Source organism: Physella acuta, unplaced genomic scaffold (genome assembly GCF_028476545.2).
Source record: "Physella acuta isolate Inbredline_101_S28 unplaced genomic scaffold, ASM2847654v3 ptg001086l, whole genome shotgun sequence".
Lineage (NCBI taxonomy): Eukaryota > Metazoa > Mollusca > Gastropoda > Physidae > Physella > Physella acuta.
In genome coordinates, this window is record NW_026732603.1 from 48,828 (window position 1) to 64,591 (window position 15,764).

Below are 15,764 nucleotides of genomic sequence, written 5' to 3' on the forward strand. Positions count from 1 at the left end.
GGTGAACAGAGGTTCAATTAATGATGGAGGGATGGGCAGAATAATGAGGTTCAATTAATGATGGAGATAATAATTAGGTTTAATTAATGATTGAGGGATGGACAGAGGTTCAATAAATGATGTAGGGAATGAAAGAAGAATAAGGTTCAATTATTGTTGGAAGAATGGACAGAAGAATAAGGTTCAATTAATGAAGTGTCGTCATGCGAGCTAATAGCCCACCCCCTCGCTGACCGGATGTGGGGACGCCGAAACCGGATATGACAAATGAGGTGGGGACGTCACGTGCTGACGGTCACATGACGTGGGTTTGCATTGGCCAGAACAATGTATAGAACTGGATAGATCAGTTTGCATTGGCCAGAACAATGTATAGAATTGGATGGATGCATTTGTTTTGCTGTATTGGGCTTATATGGAAGGGGGGTAGATTTATTGTCTGTTGTATTGCTTTCTTTCAGTTATGAGAAGAAATAAACATTCGAATAACAAAGAACGTATTCATATGAGAAAAAAATGTTTAACATGCACGAAAAATGGTGTGGGCTGGGTTATTCAATCGATGTAAACAAAATCGTTTGGAAAACAATAGGGAAATCATATTAAAAAAAATAGTTGTGTTAATTGTTTTAATCAATTAAAGAACATCGAATTGCTTTTATAAGAAAATGGCGTGTTTTTGGTGCGAATTATGATGTCATGATACGAGTATATTGTGTCTTTGTTACTGTAATACGATGGGATTAAGATACAATTTTATATGAGTTAAATTATGGGGCCATGATACAATGTAACTTTTAGGCCATGGTGATACATCGTAAATTGGAGCCTTTGATACAAGTAAAATGCGGCGTCTTAATGTAAGTTATATGTGGGAACTATGCGAGTTAAAGGGAGGATTGATACATGTTATGTGGGCGTGATATAAGTAAAATGTGGGCGTAATACACGTTATGTGGGCGTGATATAAGTACAATGTGGGCGTGATACACGTGATGTGGGCGTGATATAAATAAAATGTGGTCATGATTCACAATAAATGAGGGTATCTTCTTCTTCTTCTTACTTAATTTTAGTGTTGGAAGGAATACCCTCCAACACAATTAAGTGTACGTGTCAACTGCGACATTGAAGCCATTGATTTCAGCCTGCTTTTCTTTTTGTATTTGCTTCCAGAGTGTTTGTCCAACCGAGAACAAACTACAAGGCAGCAGTTTTTTACTTTGGAGTTGTCTCACCTAGAAGAGTGGCTGTCCTTAGCTAACGAGCCTCATCTGCCCGAGGGTTCAAACTCGAGACTTTTCGGTTTAGCAACCATGAGCTTTACCGACCACGCCGACCCCTAATGAGGGTATGATGCAAGTTAAATGATGACAAGACTTTAAATGCGAGCAAGATACAAGTTCCATGTTGTCGTGATATAAGTTAACTGCGAGCATTACATAATTGAAATGCGGGCATGATATACGATGAAGTACGTTACAACCATAATGCACGCATTGTTTCTTTCAGATATATTTTTCTCCGGGAAAGGGGTAACTTTTCGGGAGAGGGGGGAGGAAGGGGTCAGACACGCTTAAAAATACATATATTCTATATAGATTATCTTTTGTTAAGGGCAAGGCAGGAACATAGATACCTGAAAGAAACACTGAACACAAGTAGATCGTGAGAATGTTAATGAGCAAGCCTTCAAAAAACACCTAACCCCCCCCCCCCCAGATAAGCACCAGTAGAGTGCGGCGCTGTCACCTTCATAACTACATCCCTGACAAACTAATCAAGTCACGTGGTTTACCTACCCACCTCTCAGCTTACACCCGACCCGTGATAAATCAGGACATTTTTTGACATCGTCTCGAAACTTCCATCTGCTAACACCTATCTCCGCCATATTTAAAAACACATCCAATATTACGTCACAAGATCAACACACTCTCCCTCCACTTCTTTATATAACTACCCCTCATAATAATAATAACCAACCCCCCTCGTTTCTATTAAATAACGATAACCCTTTTTCACCTTCCAAATCAATCAAATCCCAAACCCCCAACCGTACCCCTCTTTCCTCAATCATTCCTCGACTACAGTGCATTTTTTTTAAAGCCTGGCTTAACACCTACACAGTAACCTCATCCCCCCCCCCCCCCCCCCCCCCCCGCCTTCAACCTTCAGCTCCCGAAATAAAAAACCTCCAGGATTTGGAAAAACGATAAGAAAATTCTAATGAAAGACAGGTAAACGAATATCTAGGCAGTCTCATCAGGGGGAGGCTAAAACGGGTACAGCTATTTCAATATGCCAGTGGTTCTTACACTCGCAAACACGGACCCAAATAAAAACACACAACCAACAATGTTTTATAAGTACTTTATTGTAATTGTTTTATATTGAAACTTTTCTGTTTTTAGTACTTTAAAGTAGTAATTTGGGAAAAAAAGTCTTTACTAGAGGTTTTAATAGAAAATAATTAATGCGTACTGTTATTAAGACGTATTGACATACTTAGCATGGAGACAATGGATTTGATTTGTATGTTAGTCACAGTAGTGCTAAACATGTGAATTATATATATATATATATATATATATATAAATATATATAAATAAATAAATAAATATATATATATATATATATATATGTATATATATATACATATATATATATATATATATATATATATATATATATATTTATATTTATATTTATATTTATATATATATATAAATGTGTGTATGTATATATATTTATTTGTATATATATATATATATATATAAATAAATTTATATATATATATATATATATATATATATATATATATATATATATATATATATATATATCTCTGTGTGTGTGAGTGTGTGTGTGTGAGTGTGTGTGTGTGTGTGTGTGAGAGAGAGAGAGCCATATTTAAACAGAACACGCTACAAACTCGCCCTAGCTGAAACTATCTAACATTCTCACTATTACCCCGCCCTGTTAAAGCCATTTACCAATCATCACTAGCAGTTCATTAGCCAAGGGGATTCTTGACTAACGAGCAACTACACAGATACGGAAAGTACACACAAAAATGTAGACAAGGCATTGTTCTATTCGAGTGTTGCTTTTTTCTTTTTAACTCGTGAACTGTCGTCTTGAACATGAGTTTTATGTACGCATCTAGTTTAAGAATCTAATTTGTAATGGGAGTATTTTAGTATAGTTGTCTGATTATACTTTTGTTATATTTAAGTCTTATCATTGTATGTTTTTACAGAAATGTTCATTTTTTTGTGTATCGGCTGTATTAGTGTCTTGACATAGTGCTCACCATACTATAAGTTTATGGGCCGTGGTTAGACAAGCAGGTTAACTCTACGTCACCTACCTTCAAGAAAGTGTACATAACTTATTAAAGTAGTGCTTGTTTTATAATCTGTGTAAGCGTTGCAAAATTAAAAACACCATAGCACTTTATAAATTAAGCTCAACAACAATTGGGCCAGGTCACCTATAATTAATAGTGTGTTATCCCCAAAATTAATATCTCAGACCACAGTAACAACATACATCAGCCACAACACGCTAGTGCAAAACAAACTTCAGGGAGGAATAAACCTGCACGATACACAGACCACAATCAACACGTTGAGATTAACAGACATTGGCAGACTAATCAGTCAGCCAAACTTTCACCCTCTAGCTCGCTACTATATAGGCTTTCGGCTCAACAAGCTTGCAAAGATCAACAATATAACTCCACGAGCCGGCCCGCGGCATAACATACGCCGCTATTTAGTTGTTTCTAATTTTCAATAATTCATAATTTGTGAATTCGACAGTACCAACGCTGACACTGAAAATATTTCTTTAAAACACTATAAGTAGCTCGTTAAGGACCATAACCCCCCCCCCCCGCCTTCCTTCCCTCCCCCCCTCCTCCCCCCCCCCCCCCTACGTTTAAAATCGTTGGCTCTGCTTGTAAACATTTAGAGTGAACACAGCTCACTAAAACCATGTAGGGGTGGGGAGGTAGGGAGAGCGTTTGCAGCTTGTTTTCTAACGGCTCGAAGAAGAGAATTATATATATAGATATTACGTCGGACAGAAGCACAATCCCACAGAAAGCTTACATTTTTTTTTTCAAAGCTTACAAATTAAAATAAACCGGGAGTGATCTCCCCTAAACTTTCTCGAATACTCTTATATAAAATAACAGGGGATGGGAACTCGGGCTATAGACATGATTTTTAATCCATTTTAAATACTTAAAGTTTTAAAAATAGAATAAAATCTCGTAGACAAATTAATTGCACACCAAGTGAACGCCAAATAAAAAAACGCATAATAGTGCGCAATATTATTATTACTTTTAAAATTTACATTAGTTTTTTGAGAAATCGGAAGTAGCGTAAAGTACTACTTCCAGTCAACGTAAATGACTCAAAATTTAATAGAAGGTAGAGAATTAGATCTTTTACTTACGTATGAAATTTCATTTATCTATCTGAAATAGTACTCAAGTTATAGGCTTTTGAAAAATTCAAAGTAGGAAAAGTACCACTTCCGGTTATCGGAAATCGCTCAAAAGATGATACGGATCTACGATAAATACTTATATATGAAATTTCATCAACCTAGCTGTAACGGTACTCAAGTTATCGTGTTTACACACGGACAGACACACAGACACACACACAGACATACGGACGAGATTGCAAAATTATGTTTTTCCGTATCAGTGAGGTGTAAATCGTCGAGATTTGTAAAAATATCGATTTTTTTTTGCACGATTACAATACTTTCTCTATACTAGTATATACGAGAAAGTAAAAAATGCGTAAAACTTAAGGAAATTTTGATCGTTTTCACTGATTAATTATTATGCTAACACGTTGATATTTAAGGAAATAGGGTTTTTGAAATTGTTTTGTTCATATATTTTGCTTACAAATATACTCTAGCTGAGAATAAAGTTGTATCCTATAAAACATCCAATAATAAAATTAAAAATATTAATTCATTTAAGATCGACAATGTTACGTGGTTTTAAAAATTAAACATTGGATACAAAACAAAATATTAGATCACAATATTAAACTTGAAAGTTATGTCCCTTTAGAAATCTACCCAGGCAGGTTAATTAGCTCCCTTCTCTGCGAGCCGACCTAGTACACAGAAAACGACGATTTAATTATTTGGCAAAAGATCCCCCGGGAGTTACTCCCCCTTCGTTTGGCTGCGGCAATGATTGGGTTGTCTTAGTGGCGTTCGACGTCATTTTTAAACTTTTGAAAATTTTAAAATCGAAAAAAAAAAGAAAAATTAATTGGACGCCAAAAATAAATCCTTCAGCTTGTAGTTACGCCACAACACACTAAAAATGAAGGGGTTTTTAAAATGTGTTTTTATACTGCTAGAATAAGAATTTATTCGAGAAATTCGGGAATATCGATTTTTTTAATGTATTAAAACTACACACATACATCTTGGCAACGAAGAGAGAGAGAGAGAGAGAGAGAGAGAAAGAGAGAGAGAGAAAGAGAGAGAGAGAGAGAGTTTGCATCTATAACCTGCTTATCAACCTTACTTAAAGCGGCATAACTAACTTTAAAGGCGGATTATGGTATATCTAGGTCAAAGGTTAATGCTAGTGTGCAAACCCCCATCTGAAATATTTCAGGCGACCGTACTACCAGAGTTTCTTCCATGCTTATCCCCACCCCCTCCTCCCCCGAACGAAATGGAATTTATATTGAAAGCGTATATTTTTACCAGTGTCCGTCCCCTTTCGGAAAATTTAGTCCACACCTCCCACCGAAAATATCAAGTGCCCCCTCTGAGAAAAAAAGTCTGGAAGAAACACTGCGTACCACCCCTAGCTTACACTTAGTAAAGACGTACCTTCAAACACTTTAGGTCTATTTATATTAAAACTACTAAAATATGTCCACCTTACAGCTACGTAATACAATCATGGAACAATATAGGCAGCAATATATCTAAAAATAACGGGTAACTGTCCAATCTATGGAGTCCCCAGGTCAGGTAACGGGCACATTCACCCCCCCCCCCTTTCCATCCACATCAAGGTCAAAGACCATGCGACCGACCATCTTAAGCCTGCACACAGCTAGGAGTGAAACGAATGCCTTAGATGTCCTATTTCACCCTTTCTCATAGAGATGTGGGATAACCCGCTCTAATCAAACATGGGACTTGGTTTTATAATATAAATATTAGGGGTCAAATATAAAAAAAATCTCATTTCTTACCCTGTATAATATCTGTAATACTACCCAACACCTAAAGTATTTATTTGAAAGAAAAAACATATTTACATATGCCATTTTAAACACATAAACTCTACTTCATTTACATTAAATATAATCGTTTTACGAAATCGTAAATACATTTTATCTAAATATGGTTTTTAAGTTTCTCAATAAAGTTAGAACAGCTCTTTAAAACATTTTGTCTTTAGGTAATATTCAATTTAATTTCTAAGCAACGTGAAAATGTAATAGATTGGTAATTTAGAGAAAACTCAATTCTCGGGTAATCGGATTTTAAGGGAAGATACGCTAGTCCAGGGTTGCAGACCGAATCCAGAATGTCCAGAAAGACATTCCTAAATGTCCAGACTGAGATTCCGAAGTGTCTAGCCGGACGGTCCAGCTCGACAGTTCTAAATGTCCAAGAACTTGGAGATTAGGACACTTCTGGCGCTCGTGGTGCTGATTAGATTGGCACCGCGTGATTGGTTGACTACTGGTGGAGATTCGCTGATTAATAGTTGATTAAGAATGTAAATTTATTTATGAACAGTTAATTAGGTTTATATATGAGTTTATAAATAGATAATTTGGTGTAAAATTGTATTTATAAAAAAGCTGTAACGTTTAAAATGTGTTTATAGATAGTTAATTAGGTTTATCAAAGGTTCATAAAAACGTAATTAGGGGTGTAAATTATATTTATAAGTGTGTTTATAAATAGTTAATTGGGTGACGTATTTATAAACGGTTAATTAGGAGTATTGATGTGTTTAAAAATAGTTTAATTAGCAGTGTAAACGTGTTTATAAATCATGAATTAGTGGTGTACATGTATTTCTACATTGTTAGGTTTATGAATGTATTTATACATAGTTAATTATGTGTTTATACTTATTTAAAAATAGTTGTTAGGCCTATACAGATAAATGTATGAATGGTTTATTACACGAACATGTAAACCTATAAATAGTTACCTAGTTTATACTTTTATTTTTAAATAGTTTTTTGTTGGATTAATTAATTTATATATACATTGTTAAGAAACATTTTAAATTTAGGTAATTCATAATTATTTAATTGGATTTTGTTTCAATACTAAATAATTGTATTGATAGAATATTTGCCATTTTAACTATCATTTGTAAAATTCCCGGTTTTCAATATATCCCAAGTAGACCACGAGGCGTGCGCAGAGTGAGGTAGTACTGTGGTGGAGATTCACATTGTGATTGTAGTGTCACATAGAAGTTGAGGTAGTGTGAGATGGTGTGGTCAGTTAAAGATAGTGGGTGATGGTGTGGTCAGTCAAAGATAGTGGGTGATGGTGTGGTCAGTTAAAGACAGTGGGTGATGGTGTGGTCGTTAAAGACAATGGGTGATGGTGTGGTCAGTTAAAGATAGTGAGTGATGGTGTGGTCAGATAAAGATAGTGGGTGATGGTGTGGTCAATGAAAGACAGTGGGGTGGGTGATGGTGTGGTCAGTTAAAGACAGTGGGTGATGGTGTGGTCAGTTAAAGACAGTGGGTGATGGTGTGGTCAGTTAAAGACAGTGGGTGATAGTGTGGTCAGTTTAAGATAGTGGGTGATGTTGTGGTCAATGAAAGATCGTAGGGTAGGTGATGGTGTGGTCAGTTAAAAAATAGTGGGTGATGTTGTGTCAAAGACAGTTGGTGATCGTGTGGTCAGTTAAAGATAGTGAGTGATGGTGTGGTCAGTTAAAGATAGTGAGAGATGGTGTGGCCAGTTAAAGATAGTGGGTGATGATGTGGTCAGTTAAAGACAATGGATGATGGTGAGGTCAAAGATAGTTGCCAACACTGTTGCCAGCGAAAGATACTGACCGACGCCGTGGTGAGTGAAACAAAGATTGAAACGCCCTGACATGAAGACCATCAAGGTCCCCATTACATCCCGACGCTTGATTGGTTCGGTCAGTCTCATTTATCGTCTGAGCTCCCGAAATGGGCGTCACCCCAGTGGAAGGGGTTTAAGATCCCTGATATGTCCATCGACTTAGTTTAAGCAGCTTATTTTCTTACGATAAATTACACGTAAATCTAAAGCTTATTTCTGTGGATTTTTAACGACAGATTTTAAAGTAAATCTTTTCCTTGAGATAAATGAAACAGTATTTAATAAACTATTAGTTTAAAGCGGAATGGCAGATTTTAAGTCATATTTTATACATTAATATAAAATATTTATAAAATTTTGTAAAGATTATTTGTTAAAAAAAAATGAATCAAGAGTCTGGCCAATTGCTGCTATTAATTAGGCCAATAGGATAATGAACTTGAGGTCAAGAAATAGATTCACTAACGAATTATCCCCACTTGGAGGAATGGTTTACAGAATTAAATAACATTGTGTGTTCTGGTTGTTGGTGTGTGTGTGTGTATGTTTGTGAATGTGTGTTTGTGTGTGTGTGTGTGTGTGTAAGTGTGAGTTTCAGATGTAATATGATACACACGTGGAAAAAGTAAATGTGAAACTGATGTGTTTCTTTGAACTCGCTGAACTTGTATTTTTGGCCTCGAGTTCTTGAAAACTGTTATTCTTTCCAAATACATGTTCAAATAACGTTTTTCCGTTGTTGTTTTGTTTTTTAAATATTGTAACCGGTAACTTTATAAACATGAAGATGGAAAGTTAAGTTCATGGAAAAAGCCCACCTTTTACATTCTACTCGAGCTTGAAGCTTATGTCTGTTGTATCTTTGAGTCTCATGTTCAACTTGCCTTACAAGCCTACTGTATCTTTTATTATGCCGATTGGTTGTCACCACTCCATGTCCGTTAATTGTTAAAATATCATGTTTAGTTTATATCTTAAAGTATCTTACCCTATTTCTGTTGTATCTAAGAGTACCTTCATTAGCTTATAAAAACGTCTGTTGTATCTTTAAGTATCTTATTTAGCTTACCCCCATGTCTAATGTACCTTTGAGTATCAAGTTGAGCTTACCCGTATGTCTGTTGTATCTTTGAGTATCTTGTTAAGCCTACCCCCATGTCTTTGAGTATCATGTTTAGCTCACCCTCATGTTTTTATCATGTTTAGCTCAACCCCCATATCTGTTGTATCTTTGAGTATCTTGTTTAACTCACCCCATGTCTTTTTTAGCTCACCCCCACGTATGTTGTATCTTTAGGTATCATGTTTAGACTGCCCCCACAAGACAGCTTTATAACCCTCGTGTTTTAGTTTCCCAGCACCAGCATCACACGAGTTGTTTCCCCTTCTGACTTTGTTCTTGCCTCAACCATCCCAGGTACATCTTCTAATCTAACAGGTAATGTCTATACAGGTAGGGTGCAGGGGAGGGGAGGGGGATGTTTGGTTGACTTATTGACTCGCCAGATCCACTGTTGCCGTTGTCTGATTATTCAATCACCCGCACCTGTGTGGGGGGAACGTGATGTTTTGTGTGAGTGAAATGGTGTGGGGGAGTAGAATAGTGAGGGGGGGGGGGATGTGTTGGGTGGTGAGATTGTATGTGTGAGTGAAATTGTGTGAGTAATAGTTTTGGGGAGAAAAATTGTGTGTGAGAAATATGTTGTGAGTAATATAAAGTGTGGGAAAGAAATTGCGTAGAGTGAAATGTGTGTAAGGGAGAAATGTGTGTGAAAATGTGTGTGGGACGAAAATGGTGATGCAAATAAATTTTGTGTTGGAAAGAAATGATTTTGATAGATAAATGGTGCTTGAGAAAGAAAGGTGTGTTGAAGAGAAATGGTGTCTGAGAATTAAAAAAAAAACAGTGGCGCGTCTAGTTATGAAAAACTAAAGACGTCAGTTGAACGTATAATTACAAAGAACTATAGACGTCAGTTGAACGTCTAGTTATGAAGAAATAAAGACGGCACTTGGGTCTATAATTATGAAGAGCTAAAGAAGTCATTCGAACGTGTAAGAAGAACTATAGATGTAAGTTCGACCTCTATGATCAAGATACGTGAACTCGAGAACCCTTAGCCTGATTGTTGCCGGTCTATCTAATACAACCCATGATCGCAGAGAAAGATACACTCGACTTCATATTACCATAAAAACGTCATGGATGTCTTCACTTTTTTACTCACTTCAAATATAAATTTATATCGGATTTTGTCGTGTAAAATGGGACGGCGTGGCCTACCGGTAGAAAGCTAGAAAGCTAACCCGAGAGTCTCAAGTTCGGGTTCAAATCAGTGGAACGTCTCTGAGTCCACCCAACTCACGTTAAGGAAACAACGGCGGCTGGGCGTTGTACTAATCACGCTATCCCTTCATATAGAGTTCGACTTTGAAGTAGTCAAACTCTACTTCATCTACCCCATGTGTCTTGGGCACGAACGGGAAATGATAATGTTGATGTGTAAAAAAAATAGTGAGAAAATAAAAGCAGAATGCATCGCATATATTAAGTCAAAACAACTACAGTAAGAAAAAAAATGGGTATCGTTAACAGTGAAGATACAAGAAAAGAAAGACAGGGAAGGGGGGTGTTGCGAGAAATGGATGGGAAGAGAAAGTTGTCCGTTTATGATGGATGTGAAACTGAAATGATAACATGCTGCCTCGGTTACTTGTTGCCCAAACAGATGTTTTTCCTTGGATTTCATAACTTTCCCTGAAAAATCGAACATGTTTCAGATGTGTTTTTCTTGCCATTCGTTGCTTTACCTGTAGAACTAACTCGCTTTGAATTCGTTACGTGCATGAAAAAAAAAAAGTTTTTTGGCAGTTTATTCGGAATTTGAAATAAAGATTAGATTTATCTAAGGTGTCAAAATTTTTCCTTCCCCCACCTTCTCCACACGTAAACATCATGTAAGGGTATAATCTTTCACCATCTACATATTCATGGCTCTGTCTAATATTTAACGCTTTATAATGAAGTTTTAAAATTTAATTGTCTAATTAGCAAAAAATCTAATTTCCACGTGCAGGAAGAAAAGTACGTGCAATGTGTACAATTTGTTGGGTTATCTTTTCTTGCTGTTAGCAGTTATGTGCTCCTGACATGCCCCTGATTTTGTCGTGTAAGTTGCGCGTGGTATGTTGATCACTTATTGTGTAATTGGGTCCTAATGTTACGTCACATAGTGAAGAAAGTTTTGTTACATGGTATTTAGGGTTGATGCCCTTATTGTCCAGTATATTGACAGCTTATGTACTGTGTTGATGACCTTATTGTCCAGTATATTGACAGCTTATGTACTGTGTTGATGCCCTTATTGTCCAGTATATTGACAGCTTATGTACTGTGTTGATGCCCTTATGTATTAGTATATTGTCAGTTTCTATACTGGGTTAATGTCGTTATGGCTTATTGTAACAGTATAATAAAATATTGTCAACCTCAGTGCTGAGTATAATATCAGGTTCTCTACTGGATTTATTTCTTTGTTCTATCATCATATTATCAGCCTGTGTTTTATACTTGGTAAACTTCTCTCATGTACCAGTATATTTTCAGCCTGTGTTGTTTACTTGGTAAACTTCTCTCATGTACCAGTATATTTTCAGCCTGTGTTGTTTACTTGGTAAACTTCTCTCATGTACCAGTATATTTTCAGCCTGTGTTGTTTACTTGGTAAACTTCTCTCATGTACCAGTATATTTTCAGCCTGTGTTGTTTACTTGGTAAACTTCTCTCATGTACCAGTATATTGTCAGACGGCATGGTTGGGTGTTAAAACTTACACCTGCTAACCCGAAAATCGTGTGTTCGTACTCTCTAGTCGGCGAACTCGGGTTTCGGAAATGTTCATGGTTGCTAAACTGACAAGTCCTGAGTTCAAACCTCAGGGCTGATGAGGCATAATACTGGGGACAGAAATCCATCTATGAGAGACAACTCCAAAAATTAAACAACTTCTGCCTTGTAGTTTGTTCTTGGTTGGACAAAGGCTATGGAAGCAAATCCAAAAAGAAAAGCAGGCTGAAATCGGAATCGACGGTCTCAAAGGCGCATAACCAGTTGTCACGCATACTTAATTGTGTTGTAGGGGATCTCTCACAACAATAAAATTAAGGACGAAGAAGAAGAAGAATATATAATTTGATAATGTACTTAACATAATGTTTCGGGTTAATAAAGTGCGAGGAAAGCAGCACTATAAAGCATTTTTAATCTTAGATTTTAACATGTAATTTAACCAATAACCTGTAATTTAACCTGTGATGTAACTTGTAATAGCTTAACCGGAAGTTCCAGTCCCACGTGCCCGGTATCATTTGATTGGTTGAAATTACTTCATCAGTGCGCTAGGTGCATCAAACGACGAGATTGCTAATGACATTTAGGGGTCCGGTCAATTTTAAAACAGCTGCTTGCATCCCACGACCCCTGTGCACTAAAATATGTATTAGTTTATTGAATGAATTACTTTTTAAATAGTATTTTAAAAATTATAAATAATTTAAATGTGAAAGCTTCATCGGAATTACTTTTACGTCACTATTCGTATTTTGTAAAATTAGATGAACATAAGAAATGATTTTTTTTTATTTTTTAGTTTTAGTTTTATTCTGTTAATTATGCTGAGAGAGAAATGAAATGAATAGCATGTTCCGATATTATGAATGGACCCGAGCGAGAATAATCTCAAAGGTTTTCAAGAGGCCCGTAGAAAAAACATAGAAATGTAGTCTTATTAAACTAAAAAAAATATTTTCAAGGTCTCTGGATTTGCAACTTTCATAACATTGATTCTAAAAAATATACCATTTCTGAATAGTTTATAGGTTTACGTTTTTATTTTTTATATTTATTTTTTGTGGCCTCTATAAAGTCATAATATTTTTTAAAAAAAACGAATTTTATCCATGTCAAAAATATGATAGAAGGATTCTCGTCAACTCGGTGGCCTCTATTGATATCACCTTTAAGGCATTGTATACATAACCCACAACTAAACCCTAACCTTCTGCTTCATACAAGACATCAGTGGCGTAGCGAGGTCGGGTGTCACCCGGTGCGGCACTTAATGGTATCACCCCCCCAGAGGCGCAGCGACCCTTCCCGGGGACAAACTATCAATTTTCGATTTGCACCCCCCCCCCTCAAACATTCGATTTGCACCCCTTTCAAACTTTCGATTTGCACCCCCCTCCCCCTCAAACTTATCATTTTTCTCTATATATTTTGCTATTTTTTGCCTTGGTGTCACCCCCCCCCCCCTAAATGGTGTCACCCGGTGCGGTCCGCACACTCCGCCCCCCCCCCCCCTCCCTCGCTACGCCTCTTCAAGACATCACTTATATCTAAACTATAACACAAAACGCAGAAAGATATGTTAATGTCGACTTTAATTTGATAAGACAGTTATTAGAACGAAGAGTGGGGAATTGAAAGAACAAATATCCTTTTCGAGAAAGAAAGACGCCTGTCAGACTAATAAATGAAAAAAAAAACAAGTTTCATTAAAGTTTATATAAAAAGTTAAGACACATTTACATTTATTTTAAAACATTCAGACAAATCTGCAATCGAGATTATTGTAATGGTTCAGAAAAATTTGCAGTAGAGATTATCGAATCCGTTCAGACAAATCTGCTTTAGAGATTAATTTAGCCGTAACCCTTCAGACAAATCTCCTTTAGAGATTATTGTAACCATTCAGTCATATCTTCATTAGAGATTATTGTAACTTTTCAGACAAATCTGCTTTAGAGATTAATGTAACCAGACAAATTTGCATTAGAGATTATTGTAACCGTTCAGGCAAATCTCCATTAGAGATTATTGTAAAAGTTCAGACAAATCTACATTAGAGTTTATGTAATAAAACAAATCTTCTTTAGAGATTATTGTAACCGGTCAGACAAATCATCATTAGAGATTATTGTAACCAGACAAATCTTCTTTAAAGATTATTGTAACCGTTCAGACAAATCTACATTAGAGACCATCAACTGATCAGACACTTAGCCCAACGTACGTGCTATATCTCCCTGGGTTCGACCCCCTCCCACGGTCCCACACCAGTAAGTCACACTGTCCCGGGATGCTTTTTTTTGTCCCCCCCCCCCCCCTTCCCCTTACAATCGGCCTTTTTCTTCCCCACACAATCGGCCCTAACATCAGGAAATTGAATTGCTCCCTCCGCCATTGTCAAAAAGTCCCCCATCCGCCTATAAGTTAGGGCGCCTGGGTAAAGGGGGGCGGGGTGCAAAGTGTTCAATCAAAGGGCTGGGGTGCAAAGAGTGTTCATTGAAAGGGGTGGGGAGGCGAAGGGTGTTCATTCAATCTGTGCCAATGCTAAGCAATCAATTTCATCAATTCCGTATATTTATGCCAGTGGATTCTTTCCCTTGGTTCCTCGCTTACTTCCCCTCCCTAGACAATAACTACCGTCCCCCGCATTATTACGTGCTGGTGTTGGGGTGTTTTTGAGTGTCATTTCTAGCTACTTGTGATGGTTTATTCGCTGCTCGCTACTCCGCGTGCCTAGTTATCCCTAGTTTGTAAAGGGAAATTGTTATATAACTTTTTTGTTTTAATTAACATTCCAGTGCAGAATGTTTCATTTATTAAAATAGAAAGAAAGAAATATTCGGCAAAAAAAAAAAAAAAAAAAAAAAAAAAAAAAAAAAAAAAAAAAAAAACGTGAATATAAAAACAAAATTGAAATGGGAAAATTGCTCGTAAAATGTTATATGACAGGTAGACAAATCTTATTTTATTGGTCATCGCTGACAAAAGATGATAAAGTTAGTCATAATATTGTTCATTCTTATAGGGCCTATATGTTATGATTATTATTTCTGTTTCAAGTAACCCATCAACGTTGGTTCAATTAGGATTTCTCACGATGTTTGTTATGTTTTGCCTATACTGTAAAAAAATTTTAAAAAGTTTCACAACAATATGCATTTACTTTATATTTCTCAAAGAGTATCCTCGATTACAAGACGATTATAACATTTGGTGGAAGACTACGTTATAATCACCTTAATTTAATCTTACAAAGTAAATTATTAATCTTCCAATGATCTTCTTCTTCGTTCTTAATTTAAGTGTTGGAAGGGATCCCCTCGTGTCAACTGGTTATGCGCCATTGGGGCCGTTGACTCCGATTTCAGCCTGCTTTTCTTTTAGGATTTGCTTCCATAGCATTTGTCAAACCAAGAACAAACTACAAGCAGCAGCTGTTTGATTTTGGAGTTGTCTCTCCTATTATAGTGGCTGTCCCCAGCCAACGAGCCTCATCTGCCCGAGGGTTCGAACTCGAGACTTATCGGTTTAAGCAGCCTTGAGCTTTGCCAACTCGACCACGCCGACCTTCTATTCAGGTAATGTCGTCTTACTAAAATAAACCTCTATATTTATTTAAACCAGTAAACACTTATAGAAAACTTTAAAAGCACGCGCTAATCAGGAAAACAAAGACAGCCGTACAGCTTGTCAGCGTCGTCGATATTATCGATCAGCCCGGATTAGGGCTAATGCGATTGGAAACGGCAAGGATTTGAATATCCGATCACCAGCACGAGAAATCCATTTAAACCAC

The 15,764-nt window shown here is 36.6% G+C and overlaps 1 protein-coding gene across 1 annotated transcript in view; it reads right to left on the bottom strand.

Moving 5' to 3' along the window:
* The window catches only part of LOC131955605 (neuronal acetylcholine receptor subunit beta-3), a 96,825-nt gene that overhangs the window by 38,671 nt on the left and 42,390 nt on the right, over positions 1–15,764 (bottom strand). The window lies entirely within an intron of this gene.